The following is an 18,063-nucleotide window of genomic DNA, read 5'->3' on the forward strand; positions in this document are numbered from 1 at the left end:
ATGTAGAAACTTCGTGAGAACTCCAATAATAAAAGAAATGATCAATCGAAATGAAAGAGAAGTTGAAAACACAAGGTGAAGACTTGCAATGATTTAGATGAATCTTCGTGACGAGAAAAAAATTGAGAGAGCTTGGAATTCCGGGAAAAGGAAAGATGAATCAAGTGAAACCGAGAATTTGATGAGCCTCCGGAATAAAGAATTGAATTTACTCGATGAAACAAGAATAAGAATTATACTATGCTTATCCTTCACCAATTAAATTGATGACAAGCAACGGATTTGGCATACTACTTATTCTAGTAAAAAGGATTAAGATAGATATAGCGCAAACTTGAGAAGGTCTTCAATGAACCACCGGTAGGATTGAAACAACGAATAAATAAATAGAATAGCAACGAAAGAGAATTCTTGAACAACCACCATAAGAATTGAACAAGAAAAGCAGCAAAAGCACAATTCACCGGGAAGAATTTGAAAATGAATGAAGATACTTGAGAGAATTTTTTAGATACAAGCGAAACGAAGAGATCAAGAACTGATTAGAGGATATTTGATCGATGCACGGGTAAGATTTGGAGAACGAGAGCTGAAAGCTGGAATGAATAAATCTAAGATGATGGGCTCCGGATGATCAAACTGAAAAGACTCCTGAATTGCTCCGGATGGGTGAAAAGAATTGTCACAATCGAATACAATGATGAGTGAATGGCAATAAGCTAGAACCATGAATCTTGAAGAGAAAGGGGCAAGATTTAGAGGAAAAATCTTCTTCGGTCTTCAAATGTTGAAAAAGACGATGAGAAACACCACCATGAATTGTTGAGGCACTCCGGAATGAAGAATGGAAAGGTTGAGCCAACGATGAAAAGAATTTGAAAGATCTTGGAGAAAGGCATTTGACTGATGATAATTCATTCTTATGTCAAACTTCGAAAAAGAATTGAGAATAACTCCGGGAAAATAAGAAGAGTCAGGTAAGATCCTGGAAAAGACATGTGGGTTAGGGCCCACTCAAAAGATACACCGTTGAAATGATTACTTGAAAAGAGAGATTGCACCGATTGAATTAAATGGCTTTGAATGAGGTAACATCCTCGCATAAGCTTGGACGAATTGAGAATGGAAACTTGAATCTTCTGAGATATCTTCAACACTCCGGGACAAATGAATAGTGAGAAGTAAATAATAAAGAGGTGCAACGGCAAGAGAAAACATTTGGAACGAGGAAAAGATATGATCGACAAGGCTTGACTTCAATCCACCGGAGAAGAAAAAGAACGAATAATGATGAACTTGAAACTCCGCTACTATCTTCCTGATAATCACCGGATAAGAATATTGACGGAAAAGGATGGAGAGGCTTCGCATCAATAACATGATAGTTGAATAAGAAATCTGAATCCTTGAAGGAAAAAGGGTTGGGAGGGTGGGGAAAACAAAGGCAACTTGGGACTAATGAAACAAACAACGCTGGGAAGACTTGAGTTGATCTTGCGGAATGTTGAAAATGAACGGATCCACTTGAAGAGAGACACGCCGGTTGAAAAGGATTGACATGACAATCTCGATTATCATGAAGGATTGGTATTCACATAGGAGTATGAGAACACCACTTAAAAATAAAGGTATGGAATCAATATTTGACTTCGAAGCAACTCGAATACCACAACTCAAAACAAAACAAGGATTGGCTTGTAGAATAAGCCAGAACAAACATATGATAGAGATTTAGTCCGAAGTTTTCATGGTGGGGCCTACACGGGCTCGATCGTACAGCACCATCATGTACAAGGCAGTGCACATGACATACGAAGCGTCCCCGAGTCAGCATAGCCAAGGACTTTTTAAGACACAACGAGACCACTGTAAAACCAACCGTGGATAGGCGGACCACTAGACGTCGAACCCCAATTTCATGTCATACATCTGTCGGAAAGATTTCCTAAGAGCTACTTGAATTCCCACTTATAAACTTCCGAAACTTTCCGGTTATGCAATCAGGTGTTGGGGATATAGGGGAAGCATAATATCTCACCCAAAACTAGCAAATCCTACATCCACCTGTATCCATCCTTCAACACATAACAAAAAACCTTCGGAAATCGTTTACCTCAACCTTCGAAAAGCATCCGTTATACGAGTTATGGCAATACTCCCGAACTCCCGCCCCAGTACTGGGTGGCGTCGAGGTTATCTCACTAACAACTGCATAAAAAAGATTTTCGATGTCGGCGAAACTCAGGTATTCCAGAACTGCAACGATAAAATTGTGACGACAACACCTCGGAGCTCAACTCCCCGGGACACTGGCACAACCCCTAAATGTCAGGAGGCACCAAGAACAATGTTCTCGTCACAAAACCATCAGAATGATTCCAAGATACCCGCGTGATCCTAAAAAAATCAGTGAAATTTGAGGAGAGAAGAGTCAAAACTCTACGCCAGGATGCCTCACCAGAGCGACGAAGGGACTGAGGAGTAAAAAGAATCCTATTCTCTGATATATATAATCCTATAAGACTCAAAACATTTTTCTAGACTCAACAACGCCAACGATTCGATCAAGCAGGGGGCTCCTAAAGTCGGGGAAGGCTCTGATTACCAACTTGTAACGCCCTCGATATGGCTATATCTCCCATGTGTCTGTAACGCCCAAATAGTTATGCTACAGTAATACCATGATAACGATGCCACGTCATCACGATTACTGTTGTCGATCTTGAGATGGTTCAAAAACGTTTCAATTCAAATTTCAAATAACAAGTCAAATTCTTATTTATTCAAACTGTCAAATAAAAATGTTCGTTGGGTTGCAAATATTCACTAGGTAATTAACATGTAAGAACCAACATTAAATGGATTTTTAAATTTTCTCTAGAAATAACTAAAGTGGTCAAGCATCACCTATTATGCCCATTAAAATATGAACTTATATTCAAACATTTCCAAATAACCCGAACTTTTTGGACAACATCCAAAATATTAGTAGGAAATTATGTGAGGAGCTTCAATGTTAACTAAAATCATTTAGTACCCAAACTAAATACAAAACAGTAGAAAAAAAAGAAAAAAAAGAAAAAGGAAAGAAAGAGAAAAACAAAGAGCTAATCTACTGGGCACATGGCCCATCTAGCAAATTGACCAGGCACAGCCCATCCCACCTTCCCTCTTCTTCCTACTGCTCACAGAGAGATGTGTGGCCGCACGCACATCGTCCACGCCGCGGATCCTCCACGCGTCGGCCATCCACTGGTGCCCCGAGGGGATAAGAGCCTCGTTGACCCCCTAGCGAACCCTAGTGCCCACTCACTCCCTCTCCCTCGCTCGTTCTCTCGCTCTGTATTCCGCCCGCCGCCGGCGTTGCCATGCACCGCTCGGTCCCGCGGCCACCGCCGTCCCCGCGCCCCGCCAATGTGTCCAGCAGCTCCGGCGTGGTCCTCTTCATCGTCATCGTCCCTGGGTCAAGGCTGAGGAGCCGCCGCAACGTCACCATCGACCACCTCGTCCTCTACCTCCGGCCACCGCGACGCCATCGACGGATTCGTCATCTTCACTGCACCCCCGGCCTCCTCGAGCTCGTCCCCGAAACCGTGGTGAACTCCTCTCCCCGTTCCCCCTAATTGCCCCTCGATTCGTCGCCGTAGGCCGTCGTTCCACCGCTGTGGCCGGAGCTCCGCCCGTCGTGCCCCTGACCGCGCCCCACCTAGCCTCGGGCCATGCCCTGCCTCGCTCGCTAGGCGTCCCTGGCCACGCCCCAACTACCTCTATGCGCCGCTGCTGCCCCATGGCCGTCCCGTGCTTGCCGCGGCTCGTGCCCCGCGCCGCCGCTCCCCTGCTACTACCGCTGCTGCGCTGCTGCTTCCTGTACGGCGCTGCTTGCTTGGCTGCTGCTGCTTACCTCCTGCTGCTAATGCTATTGCTTGCCTGCTTCTGCTACTCTTGCCACGGCTGCCCCTGTCCCCGCTTGCCTTGCTTGCTGCCGCTGCATCTTGTTGCGTCGCTGCCGCCGGCGTCCGCCTTTGCGGTTGCCCCACCCGCGGCCGCGTCCGCCTTCGCCTGGCCGCGCGCGCCCGCAACCGCCCGTGCATTGTGGCCCTGCTGCTTGTCAAGGATGCTCACTGCTGCTGCTCGCGTCGTAGACGCCCAGCCCACGCACATCTCCGGTTGCACATGTGCACCCTCGAGCCATGGGCGTGGCTAGTCAATGCTATGTGCACGGTCGTGTGTGAGGCTGGTTGGCTTTCTGTACATGCGGCCTAATTAAGTAAGGCCTAATTAAAAGATAGTTAGGGGTACTTAGTGTTAGTTTAGCTTGTAGTCTATGGCAGGTGGGACCCCTCCATTAAATTAGTTAGATGGTTTATTGACACATGTGACAATGACATGTGGACCCCTTTGACCATGTTGATTAGTCAACATTGACTGCTCAACCGTTGACTGTACCAGATGACTCATCCCATGGACCCCATGAGTCAGCCTCTCTGTTGCACTGCTGAGTACACTTCTCTCAGTACACTTAGCATTTTTGCTATTATTTTCGAATTATGGTAAATCTAGAAAACTCCTTTAAACTTTGAAAATCATATAAAATATTTCGTAACTCGAAGAAAATGTTTTGTACATGAAAGTTGCTCAGAACGACGAGACGAATCCGGATACGTAGCCCGTTCGTCCGCCACACATTCTTAGCATAGCGAACACACAACTTTCCTCCTTCGGTTCATCTGTCCGAAAATGCGAAACATCGGTGATACTTTCCCGGATATTTTCCCACTTCGCCGATATCAATATCCGTATTGCCTAGCTTGCCTTCCACGCCAAGTAGAGTCCCATCCGGACACGAGACGAAGTCTTCAATCTTGTATCTTCATAGTCTAACAGTCCGGCCAATGGAGATAGTCCGGCTGTTCAAAGACTCCCTAATCCAGGACTCCCTCATTCAGTATAGGATGCTAGTTTACCATCAGTGGCCCTACATTCTTGTTCGTCTGCCATGCTATACTATCGGGCCGTGATCATGCGGGAGATGATCACGGGTATATACTTATATGCATATTATATAATACTTGTGGTGACTAAAGACGGGTCGGCTCGTAGGAGTACCCGCGAGTGATTCAGGATTGGGTCCGAAAGGACGTTTGTCCCGATGGCCCTCTGAGTGGATCTTTGTGGAGGAGCGACAGGGTAGGTTGAGACCACTTAGGAGAGAGGTGGGCCTGGCCCTGGTCGGCGTTCGTGGTTATTTCAAAATAACACGCTTAACGAGATCTTGGTATTTGATCTGAGTCTGGCTACTAGTCTATACGCACTAACCAACTACGCGGGAACAGTTATGGGCACTCGACGTCATGGTCTCAGCCAAAGCCTTCTTGACGTCAGCGACTGAGCGGCGCGCGGCGGGTTGGACTGGAACGCCTGCTCTTGTATAAGGGAGGCTAGGTCTGCTCGCCGGCCGCGTTCGCAACGTGCAGGTGTGCAATGGGCGATGGGCCCAGACCCCTGCGCCATAGGATTTAGACCGGCGTGCTGACCTCTCTGTTGTGCCTAGGTAGGGCTACGACGTGTTGATCTTCCGAGGCCGGGCATGACCCAGGAAAGTGTGTCCGAACAAAAGGGATCGAGCGTGTTGGGAAATGTGGTGCACCCCTGCAGGGAAGTTAATCTATTCGAATAGATGTGATCTTCGGTAACAGGACGACTTCGAGTTGTACCTTGATCTTATGACAACTAGAACCAGATACTTAATAAAACACACCCTTCCAAGTGCCAGATACAACCCGGTGGTCGCTCTCTAACAGGGTGACGATGAGAGGATCACCGGGTAGGATTATGCTATGCGATGCTACTTGGTGAACTTACCATCCACATATGCTACCCTTTTTCATTTGATACCAATGCATACATATGTACTGTAGCTCCTTGCTTGCGAGTACTTTGGATGAGTACTTACGGTTTCTTGGCTCCCCCTTTTTCCCCCTTTCTATACCCGATTGTTGCGACCAGAAGATAGAGTCCAGGAGGCAGACGCCATCGTCGACGACGACTCCTACTACACTGGAGGTGCCTACTACTACGTGCAGGCCATTGACGATGACCAAGAGTAATTTAGGAGGATCCCAGGCAGGAGGCCTGCGTCTCTTTCGATCTGTATTCCAGTTTGTGCTAGCCTTCTTAAGGCAAACTTGTTTAACTTATGTCTGTACTCAGATATTGTTGCTTCCGCTGACTCGTCTATGATCGAGCTCTTGTATTCGAGCCTTCGAGGCCTGAAAGTGCAACTATCCCTAGGTGGTTTTGGTAATTCATAACAACATATAGCTCATTGAGCTAATGCTATTCCAAGATGACTATTTCAGGAAAGCTCAATGATTGGCATGGCATGGATGTGAAAGTGGAACCCTCAAAATGCTAAGGACAAAGGATTGGCTCAAGCTCAAAAGCTCAAGACTCTTCATTTTATATTTTAGTGATCCAAGATCACATTGAGTCTTTAGGAAAAGCCAATACTATCAAGGAGGGATGAGGTGTTGCTTAATGAGCCTCTTGCTTCATGTGCTTAGTGATATGCTCCAAAACCCTCAACTACTTTCCCATATCCACATATGACCTAAACCCTAAGCCAAACTCGGTCCTACCGATTCTTTCTATCCGGCGCCACCGAGTTTCACTTTTCATAAGCCACTGCCAAACCCTAGCAATTCGGTTCTACCGATAGGGATCTCGGTCTCACCGAGATGGGATTGCAAACTCTTTGTTTCCCTTTCGTAACTTTTCGGTCTCACCGAAAGAGCGAATCGGTCCCACCAAGATTGCAGTGTAAACTCTCTCTTTCCTTTTTGTAACTTTTCGGTCTCACCGAAAGAGCAAATCGGTCCCGCCGAGTTTACCTGACCAACTCTCTGGTTAGCTTATTACCAAACTCGGTCTCACCGAGTTTGTGTAATCGGTCTCACCGAGATTACGTTATGCCCAAACCCTAACCATATCGGTCCTACCGAGTTGCATGTCAGTCCCACCGAAAATCTCTAACGGTCACTAGGTTTACCTTTTCGGTCCGACCGAGTTTGTTGATTCGGTCCCACCGAGATTGGAAAACTGTGTGTAACGGTTGGATTTTGTGTGGAGGCTATATATACCCCTCCACCTCCTCTTCATTCGTGGAGAGAGTCATCAGAACACATACACAATTCCAACTCATATGTTCTGAGAGAGAACCACCTACTCATGTGTTGAGACCAAGATATTCCATTCCTACCATATGAATCTTGATCTCTAGCCTTCCCCAAGTTGCTTTCCACTCAAATCTTCTTTCCACAAAATCCAAATCCTATGAGAGAGAGTTGAGTGTTGGGGAGACTATCATTTGAAGCACAAGAGCAAGGAGTTCATCATCAACACACCATTTGTTACTTCTTGGAGAGTGGTGTCTCCTAGATTGGCTAGGTGTCACTTGGGAGCCTCCGACAAGATTGTGGAGTTGAACCAAGGAGTTTGTAAGGGCAAGGAGATCGCCTACTTCGTGAAGATCTATCGCTAGTGAGGCAAGTGTTGGAAATATGCCCTAGAGGCAATAATAAAAGTATTATTATATTTCATTGTTCATGATAATTGTCTTTTATTCATGCTATAACTGTATTATCCGGAAATCGTAATACACGTGTGAATACTTAGACCACAATATGTCCCTGGTGAGCCTCTAGTTGACCAGCTCGTTGTGATCAACAGATAGTCATGGTTTCCTGACTATGGACATTGGATGTCGTTGATAACGGGATCACATCATTAGGAGAATGATGTGATGGACAAGACCCAATCCTAAGCATAGCATAAAAGATCGTGTAGTTTGTTTTGCTAGAGCTTTGCCAATGTCGAATATCTCTTCCTTAGACCATGAGATCGTGTAACTCCCGGATACCGTAGGAGTGCATTGGGTGTATCAAACGTCACAACGTAACTGGGTGACTATAAAGGTGCATTACAGGTATCTCCGAAAGTAGCTGTTGGGTTGACACGGATCGAGACTGAGATTTGTCACTCCGTATGACGGAGAGGTATCTCTGGGCCCACTCGGTAATGCATCATCATATTGAGCTCAATGTGACCAAGGTGTTGGACACGGGATCATGCATTACGGTACGAGTAAAGTGACTTGCCGGTAACGAGACTGAACAAGGTATTGGGATACCGACGATCGAGTCTCGGGCAAGTAACGTACCGATTGACAAAGGGAATTGCATACAGGGTTTGATCGAATCCTCGACATCGTGGTTCATCCGATGACAACATCGAGGAGCATGTGGGAGCCATCATGGGTATCCAGATCCCGCTGATGGTTATTGACGGAGAGTCGTCTCGGTCATGTCTGCTTGTCTCCCGAACCCGTAGGGTCTACACACTTAAGGTTCGGTGACGCTAGGGTTATGAAGATATGTATATGCAAAAACCCGAATGTTGTTCGGAGTCCCGGATGAGATCCCGGACGTCACAAGGAGTTCCGGAATGGTCCGGAGGTAAAGAATTATATATATGAAGTGCTATTTCGGGCATCGGGACAAGTTTCGGGGTTATCGGTATTGTACCGGGACCACCGGAAGGGTCCCGGGGGTCCACCGGGTGGGGCCACCTGTCCCGGGGGGGGCACATGGGCTGTAGGGGGTGCGCCTTGGCCTTCATGGGCCAAGGGCACCAGCCCCTATAGGCCCATGCGCCTAGGGTTTCCCCCTAGGAGGAGTCCTAGTGGTGGAAGGCACCCCTAGGTGCCTTGGGGGGGAGGGAAACCTTCCCTAGGCCGCCGCCCCCCCTAGTAGATCTCATCTACTAGGGCCGGCGCCCCCCCCCCTTGGCACCCCTATATATAGTGGGGGAAAGGAGGGACTTCATACACCAGCCCCTGGCGCCTCCATCTCCCCCCGTTACGTCTCTCCCTCGTAGTCTCGGCGAAGCCCTGCTGCTGTGACGCCCTGCATCCACCACCACGCCGTCGTGCTGCTGGATCTTCATCAACCTCTCCTTCCCCCTTGCTGGATCAAGAAGGAGGAGACGTCTCCCGTCCCGTACGTGTGTTGAACGCGGAGGTGCCGTCCGTTCGGCGCTGGTCATCGGTGATTTGGATCACGTCGAGTACGACTACATCATCACCTTGCAAGCTTCCGCACGCGATCTACAAGTGGTATGTAGATGCAAACTCTCTCCCTTGACTCGTTGCTTAGATGAACTCATAGATGGATCTTGGTGAAACCGTAGGAAAAATTTTAATTTTCTGCAACGTTCCCCAACAGTGGCATCATGAGCTAGGTCTATGCGTAGTTCTCTTTGCACGAGTAGAACACAATTTTGTTGTGGGCGTGGATTTTGTCATCTTACTTGCCTCTACTAGTCTTTTCTTGCTCAACGGTATTGTGGGATGAAGCGGCCCGGACCAACCTTACACGTACGCTTACGTGAGACCGGTTCCACCGACTGACATGCACAAGTTGCATAAGGTGGCTGGCGGGTGTCTGTCTCTCTCACCTTAGTTGGAGCGGAATCGATGAACAGGGCCCTTATGAAGGGTAAATAGAAGTTGACAAAATCACGTTGTGGTGATTCATAGGTAAGAAAACGTTCTTGCTAGAACCCAATTGCAGCCACGTAAAAGATGCAACAACAATTAGAGGACGTCTAACTTGTTTTTGCAACGATTGATCATGTGATGTGATATGGCCAGAAGTTGTGATGAATGATGAATTGTGATGTATGAGATCATGTTCTTTGTAATAGGATTCACGACTTGCATGTCGATGAGTATGACAACCGGCAGGAGCCATAGGAGTTGTCTTTATTTTTTTTGTATGACCTGCGTGTCATTGAATAACGTCATGTAAACTACTTTACTTTATTGCTAAACGTTAGTCATAGAAGTAGAAGTAGTCGTTGGCGTGACAACTTCATGAAGACACGATGATGGAGATCATGATGATGGAGATCATGGTGTCAAGCCGGTGACAAGATGATCATGGAGCCCCGAAGATGAAGATCAATGGAGCTATATGATATTGGCCATATCATGTCACAACTATATAATTGCATGTGATGTTTATTATGTATTATGCATCTTGTTTACTTAGGACGACGGTAGTAAATAAGATGATCCCTTATAAAATTTCAAGAAGTGTTCTCCCCTAACTGTGCACCGTTGCTACAGTTCGTCGCTTCTAAGCACCACGTGATGATCGGGTGTGATGGATTCTTACGTTCACATACAACGGGTGTAAGACAGTTTTACACAGCGAAAACACTTAGGGTTAACTTGACGAGCCTAGCATGTGCAGACATGGCCTCGGAACACGGAGACCGAAAGGTCGAACACGAATCGTATAGAAGATACAATCAACATGAGAATGTTCACCGACGATGACTAGTCCGTCTCACGTGATGATCGGACACGGGCTAGTCGACTCGGATCGTGTAACACTTAGATGACTAAAGGGATGTCTAATCTAAGTGGGAGTTCATAATTTGATTAGAACTTCATTATCATGAACTTAGTCTAAAACCTTTGCAAATATGTCTTGTAGATCAAATGGCCAACGCTCATGTCAACATGAACTTCAACGCGTTCCTAGAGAAAACCAAGCTGAAAGACGATGGCAGCAACTATACGGACTGGGTCCGGAACCTGAGGATCATCCTCATAGCTGCCAGGAAACAATATGTCCTAGAAGGACCGCTAGGTGACGCTCCCGTCCCAGAGAACCAAGACATTATGAATGCTTGGCAAACTCGCGCTGATGATTACTCCCTCGTTCAGTGCGGCATGCTTTACAGCTTAGAACCGGGGCTCCAAAAGCGTTTTGAGCACCACGAAGCATATGAGATGTTCGAAGAGCTGAAACTAGTTTTTCAAGCTCATGCCCGGGTCGAGAGATATGATGTCTCCGAAAAGTTCTACAGTTGTAAGATGGAGGAAAACAGTTCTGTCAGTGAGCACATCCTAAAGATGCCTGGGTTGCACAACCGTATGACCCAGCTGAACATTAACCTCCCAGATGAGGCGGTCATTGACAGAATCCTCCAGTCGCTCCCACCAAGCTACAAGAGCTTTGTGATGAACTACAACATGCAGGGAATGGAAAAGACCATTCCTGAAGTGTTCTCGATGCTGAAGTCAGCAGAGGCTGAAATCAAGAAAGAACATCAAGTGTTGATGGTCAATAAGACCACTAAGTTCAAGAAGGGCAAGGGTAAGAAGAACTTCAAGAAAGACGGCAAAGATGTTACCGCGCCTGGTAAGCCAGTTACCGGGAAGAAGTCAAAGAATGGACCCAAGCCTGAGACTGAGTGCTTTTATTGCAAGGGGAAGGGTCACTGGAAGCGGAACTGCCCCAAATACTTAGCGGATAAGAAGGCCGGCAACACCAAAGGTATATTTGATATACATGTGATTGATGTGTACCTTACCAGTACTCGTAGTAACTCCTGGGTATTTGATATCGGTGTCGTTGCTCATATTTGTAACTCACAGCAGGAGCTGCGGAATAAACGGAGACTCGCGAAGGACGAGGTGACGATGCGCGTCGGGAATGGTTCCAGAGTCGATGTGATCGCCGTCGGCACGCTGCCTCTACATTTACCTACGGGATTAGTTTAGAACCTCAATAATTGTTATTTAGTGCCAAGTTTGAGCATGAACATTGTATCTGGATCTCGTTTAATACGAGATGGCTACTCATTTAAGTCTGAGAATAATGGTTGTTCGATTTATATGAGAGATATGTTTTATGGTCATGCTCCGATGGTCAATGGTTTATTCTTAATGAATCTCGAACGTAATATTACACATGTTCATAGTGTAGATGCCAAAAGATTTAAAGTTGATAACGATAGTCCCACATACTTGTGGCACTGCCGCCTTGGTCACATTGGTGTCAAGCGCATGAAGAAGCTCCATGCCGATGGACTTTTAGAGTCTCTTGATTATGAATCGTTTGACACGTGCGAACCATGCCTTTTGGGCAAAATGACCAAGACTCCGTTCTCCGGAACAATGGAGCGAGCAACCAACTTGTTGGAAATCATACATACCGATGTGTGCGGTCCAATGAGCGTTGAGGCTCGCGGAGGATATCGTTATGTTCTCACTCTCACTGATGACTTGAGTAGATATGGGTATGTCTACTTAATGAAACACAAGTCTGAGACCTTTGAAAAGTTCAAGGAATTTCAGAATGAGGTAGAGAATCAACGTGACCGAAAGATAAAATTCTTACGATCAGATCGTGGAGGAGAATACTTAAGTCACGAATTTGGTACACACTTAAGGAAATGTGGAATCGTTTCACAACTCACGCCGCCTGGAACACCTCAGCGAAACGGTGTGTCCGAACGTCGTAATCGCACCCTATTGGATATGGTGCGGTCTATGATGTCTCTTACCGATTTACCGCTATCATTTTGGGGATACGCTCTAGAGACAGCTACATTCACTTTAAATAGGGCACCGTCTAAATCCGTTGAGACGACACCGTATGAATTATGGTTTGGAAAGAAACCTAAGCTGTCGTTTCTAAAAGTTTGGGGATGCGAAGCTTATGTCAAGAAACTTCAACCTGAAAAGCTCGAACCCAAGTCGGAAAAATGCGTATTCATAGGATACCCTAAGGAAACTGTAGGGTATACCTTCTACTTAAGATCCGAAGGCAAGATCTTTGTTGCCAAGAACGGATGCTTTCTGGAAAAAGAGTTTCTCTCGAAAGAAGTAAGTGGGAGGAAAGTAGAACTCGATGAAGTACTACCTCTTGAGCGGGAAAGTGGCGCAGCGCAGGAAATCGTTCCTGTGATGCCCACACCAACTGAAGAGGAAAACCATGATGATAATCAAGGTACTTCGGATCAAGTTACTGCTGAACTTCGTAGGTCCACAAGGACACGTTCCGCACCAGAGTGGTACGGCAACCCTGTCCTGGAAATCATGTTGTTAGACAACAATGAACCTTCGAACTATGAAGAAGCAATGGCGGGCCCGGATTCCAACAAATGGCTTGAAGCCATGAAATCCGAGATAGAACCCATGTATGAAAACAAAGTATGGACTTTGACAGACTTGCCCGATGATCGGCGAGCGATAGAAAACAAATGGATCTTTAAGAAGAAGACGGACGCGGATGGTAATATTACCATCTATAAAGCTCGACTTGTCGCTAAGGGTTATCGACAGGTTCAAGGGATTGACTACGACGAGACATTCTCTCCCGTAGCGAAGCTAAAGTCCGTCCGAATCATGTTAGCAATTGCCGCATACTATGATTATGAGATATGGCAGATGGACGTCAAAACAGCATTCCTTAACGGGCATCTTAAGGAAGAACTGTATATGATGCAGCCGGAAGGTTTTGTCGATCCTCGGAACGCTAACAAAGTATGCAAGCTCCAGCGATCCATTTATGGATTGGTGCAAGCATCTCGGAGTTGGAACATTCGCTTTGATGAGATGATCAAAGCGTTTGGGTTTATGCAGACTTATGGAGAAGCCTGCGTTTACAAGAAAGTGAGTGGGAGCTCTGTAGCATTTCTCATATTATATGTAGATGACATACTCCTGATGGGAAATAATATAGAATTTCTGGACAGCATTAAGGCCTACTTGAATAAGTGTTTTTCAATGAAGGACCTTGGAGAAGCTGCTTATATATTAGGCATCAAGATCTATAGAGATAGATCGAGACGCCTCATAGGTCTTTCACAAAGCACATACCTTGATAAGATTTTGAAGAGATTCAGAATGGATCAGTCCAAGAAGGGGTTCTTGCCTATGTTACAAGGTATGAGACTGAGCTCAGCTCAGTCACCGACCACGGCAAAAGATAAAGAAGAGATGAATGTCATCCCCTATGCTTCAGCCATAGGATCTATTATGTATGCCATGCTGTGTACCAGACCCGATGTAAACCTTGCCGTAAGTTTGGTAGCAAGATACCAAAGTAATCCCGGCAAGGAACACTGGACAGCGGTCAAGAATATCCTGAAGTACCTGAAAAGGACGAAGGACATGTTTCTCGTTTATGGAGGAGACGAAGAGCTCATCGTAAAAGGTTACGTCGATGCTAGCTTCGACTCAGATCTGGATGACTCTAAGTCACAAACCGGATACGTGTATATGTTGAATGGTGGAGCAGTAAGCTGGTGCAGCTGCAAGCAGAGCGTCGTGGCGGGATCTACGTGTGAAGCGGAGTACATGGCAGCCTCGAAGGCAGCACATGAAGCGATTTGGGTGAAGGAGTTCATCACCGACCTAGGAGTCATACCCAATGCGTCGGGGCCGATCAAACTCTTCTGTGACAACACTGGAGCTATTGCCCTCGCCAAGGAGCCCAGGTTTCACAAGAAGACCAGGCACATCAAGCGTCGTTTCAACTCCATCCGTGAAAATGTTCAAGATGGAGACATAGAGATTTGCAAAGTGCACACGGATCTGAATGTCGCAGATCCGCTGACTAAACCTCTCTCGCGTGCAAAACATGATCAACACCAGAACTCTATGGGTGTTCGATTCATCACAATGTAACTAGATTGGTGACTCTAGTGCAAGTGGGAGACTGTTGGAAATATGCCCTAGAGGCAATAATAAAAGTATTATTATATTTCATTGTTCATGATAATTGTCTTTTATTCATGCTATAACTGTATTATCCGGAAATCGTAATACACGTGTGAATACTTAGACCACAATATGTCCCTGGTGAGCCTCTAGTTGACCAGCTCGTTGTGATGAACAGATAGTCATGGTTTCCTGACTATGGACATTGGATGTCGTTGATAACGGGATCACATCATTAGGAGAATGATGTGATGGACAAGACCCAATCCTAAGCATAGCATAAAAGATCGTGTAGTTTGTTTTGCTAGAGCTTTGCCAATGTCGAATATCTCTTCCTTAGACCATGAGATCGTGTAACTCCCGGATACCGTAGGAGTGCATTGGGTGTATCAAACGTCACAACGTAACTGGGTGACTATAAAGGTGCATTACAGGTATCTCCGAAAGTAGCTGTTGGGTTGACACGGATCGAGACTGAGATTTGTCACTCCGTATGACGGAGAGGTATCTCTGGGCCCACTCGGTAATGCATCATCATATTGAGCTCAATGTGACCAAGGTGTTGGACACGGGATCATGCATTACGGTACGAGTAAAGTGACTTGCCAGTAACGAGACTGAACAAGGTATTGGGATACCGACGATCGAGTCTCGGGCAAGTAACGTACCGATTGACAAAGGGAATTGCATACAGGGTTTGATCGAATCCTCGACATCGTGGTTCATCCGATGACAACATCGAGGAGCATGTGGGAGCCATCATGGGTATCCAGATCCCGCTGATGGTTATTGACGGAGAGTCGTCTCGGTCATGTCTGCTTGCCTCCCGAACCCGTAGGGTCTACACACTTAAGGTTCGGTGACGCTAGGGTTATGAAGATATGTATATGCAGAAACCCGAATGTTGTTCGGAGTCCCGGATGAGATCCCGGATGTCACAAGGAGTTCCGGAATGGTCCGGAGGTAAAGAATTATATATAGGAAGTGCTATTTCGGGCATCGGGACAAGTTTCGGGGTTATCGGTATTGTACCGGGACCACCGGAAGGGTCCCGGGGGTCCACCGGGTGGGGCCACCTGTCCCGGGGGGCCACATGGGCTGTAGGGGGTGCGCCTTGGCCTTCATGGGCCAAGGGCACCAGCCCCTATAGGCCCATGCGCCTAGGGTTTCCCCCTAGGAGGAGTCCTAGTGGTGGAAGGCACCCCTAGGTGCCTTGGGGGGGGAGGGAAACCTCCCCTAGGCCGCCGCCCCCCCTAGTAGATCTCATCTACTAGGGCCGGCGCCCCCCCTTGGCACCCCTATATATAGTGGGGGAAAGGAGGGACTTCATACACCAGCCCCTGGCGCCTCCATCTCCCCCCGTTACGTCTCTCCCTCGTAGTCTCGGCGAAGCCCTGCTGCTGTGACGCCCTGCATCCACCACCACGCCGTCGTGCTGCTGGATCTTCATCAACCTCTCCTTCCCCCTTGCTGGATCAAGAAGGAGGAGACGTCTCCCGTCCCGTACGTGTGTTGAACGCGGAGGTGCCGTCCGTTCGGCGCTGGTCATCGGTGATTTGGATCACGTCGAGTACGACTACATCATCACCTTGCAAGCTTCCGCACGCGATCTACAAGTGGTATGTAGATGCAAACTCTCTCCCTTGACTCGTTGCTTAGATGAACTCATAGATGGATCTTGGTGAAACCGTAGGAAAAATTTTAATTTTCTGCAACGTTCCCCAACAGCAAGTCCTTCGTGGGCGATGGCCATGGTGGGATAGACAAGGTTGCTTTTTCATGGACCCTTCGTGGGTGGTTGCTTCTTCGTGGACCCTTCGTGGGTGGAGCCCTCCATGGACTCGCGCAACCATTACCCTTCGTGGGTGGAGCCCTCCGTGGACTCGCTCAACCGTTACCCTTCGTGGGTTGAAGTCTCCATCAACGTGGATGTAGGATAGCACCACCTATCCGAACCACGGGAAAAACATCCGTGTCTCCAATTGCGTTTGAATTCTCCAAACCCTTCCCTTTATATTCTTGCAAGTTGCATGCTTTACTTTCCGCTGCCAATATACTATTTGCATGCTTGCTTGAATTGTGTGATGATTGCTTGACTTGTCCTACAATAGCTAAAATCTGCCAAGAACTAAAATTGGGAAAAGGTTAAGTTTTTATTTGGTTAAGTAGTCTAATCACCTCCCCTCTAGACATACTTTCGATCCTATAAATGGTATCAGAGCTTTGGTCTCCATTTGCTTTGATCTCCATAGCTTTTGGTGGTCATAGCCTTGGTTTCACAACCTAGGAGAGTATGGCGTCTAGCGAGGGAAATTATCACCGTAGAGGTCCTTACTTTGATGGTAGTAATTTTGCTAGTTGGAAGCATAAAATGAAAATGCATATTCTTGGACATAACCCTGCCGTTTGGGCTATTGTGTGTGTTGGTTTGCAAGGTGACTTCTTTGATGGGAAAGAACCAAACCGTGAAGCTACCGCGGATGAGTTGAAGATGTTGCAATACAATGCTCAAGCTTGTGATATTCTCTTCAACGGATTATGCCCCGAAGAATTCAACAAAATTAGCCGTCTTGAGAATGCAAAGGAAATTTGGGACACTTTGATTGATATGCACGAAGGTACCGACTCCGTCAAGGAATCCAAGTTGGATGTGCTTCAAAGTCAACTTGACAAGTTCAAAATGAAGGATGGTGAAGGTGTCGCTGAAATGTACTCTAGGCTTGCTCTCATCACAAATGAGATTGCCGGCTTAGGAAGTGAAGAGATGACCGATAGATTCATCATCAAGAAGATTCTAAGAGCCTTGGATGGAAAATATGATACCGTGTGCACATTGATCCAAATGATGCCCAATTACAAAGATCTCAAGCCAACGGAGGTGATTGGAAGAATTGTTGCTCATGAGATGTCACTTAAGGATAAAGAGGAACTTCACAACAAATCAAGTGGTGCCTACAAAGTCTCATGTGAAGCCCCTACATCATCAAGTGAGAAACAAAACTTCAATGAAGAATTGAGCTTAATGGTGAAGAACTTCAACAAGTTCTACAAGAGTAGAAGCAAAGATAGAAGCTTCAAGTCAAGGTCCTACAATGACAAAAGATCTTCTAGTCGAGAGCGAAATTGCTACAGTTGTGGAAGACCCGAACACTATTCCAATGAGTGTACGGCTCCCTACAAGAGAAGAGAAGATTCTCCAAAAAGAAGAAGCAAAGAATCACCACCAAGAGAGAGAAGGAGTAGAGATGATCGTTATGAACGAAGATACTCACGGAGAAGCAAGGATTCGGAAAGGAAGGAAAAATCATCAAGGAGCTACACAAAACGAAGACATCAAGCTCATGTTGGTGAATGGGTATCCGGTTCCGACTCCGACAGCCACTCCGAAAGAAGTTATCACTCCGACTCCGAAGATACTCAAGATGAAGGTGTTGCCGGTCTAGCACTTGTGTCAACCAACTCCTACGACATATTTGACTCACCAA

The 18,063-nt window shown here is 46.6% G+C and overlaps 1 long non-coding RNA gene across 1 annotated transcript; it reads left to right on the top strand.

Annotated features, from left to right (window-relative positions):
• The first annotated feature begins 3,307 nt into the window (after positions 1–3,307).
• On the top strand, positions 3,308–6,263 carry LOC123086587 (uncharacterized). The gene is made up of 2 exons (XR_006440948.1): positions 3,308–3,596; positions 6,007–6,263. It is a non-coding gene; the product is annotated as an uncharacterized lncRNA (long non-coding RNA).
• Positions 6,264–18,063: the final 11,800 nt, after the last annotated feature.

The sequence above is a fragment of the Triticum aestivum genome, chromosome 4A (genome assembly GCF_018294505.1).
Source record: "Triticum aestivum cultivar Chinese Spring chromosome 4A, IWGSC CS RefSeq v2.1, whole genome shotgun sequence".
NCBI classification, from domain to species: domain Eukaryota; kingdom Viridiplantae; phylum Streptophyta; class Magnoliopsida; order Poales; family Poaceae; genus Triticum; species Triticum aestivum.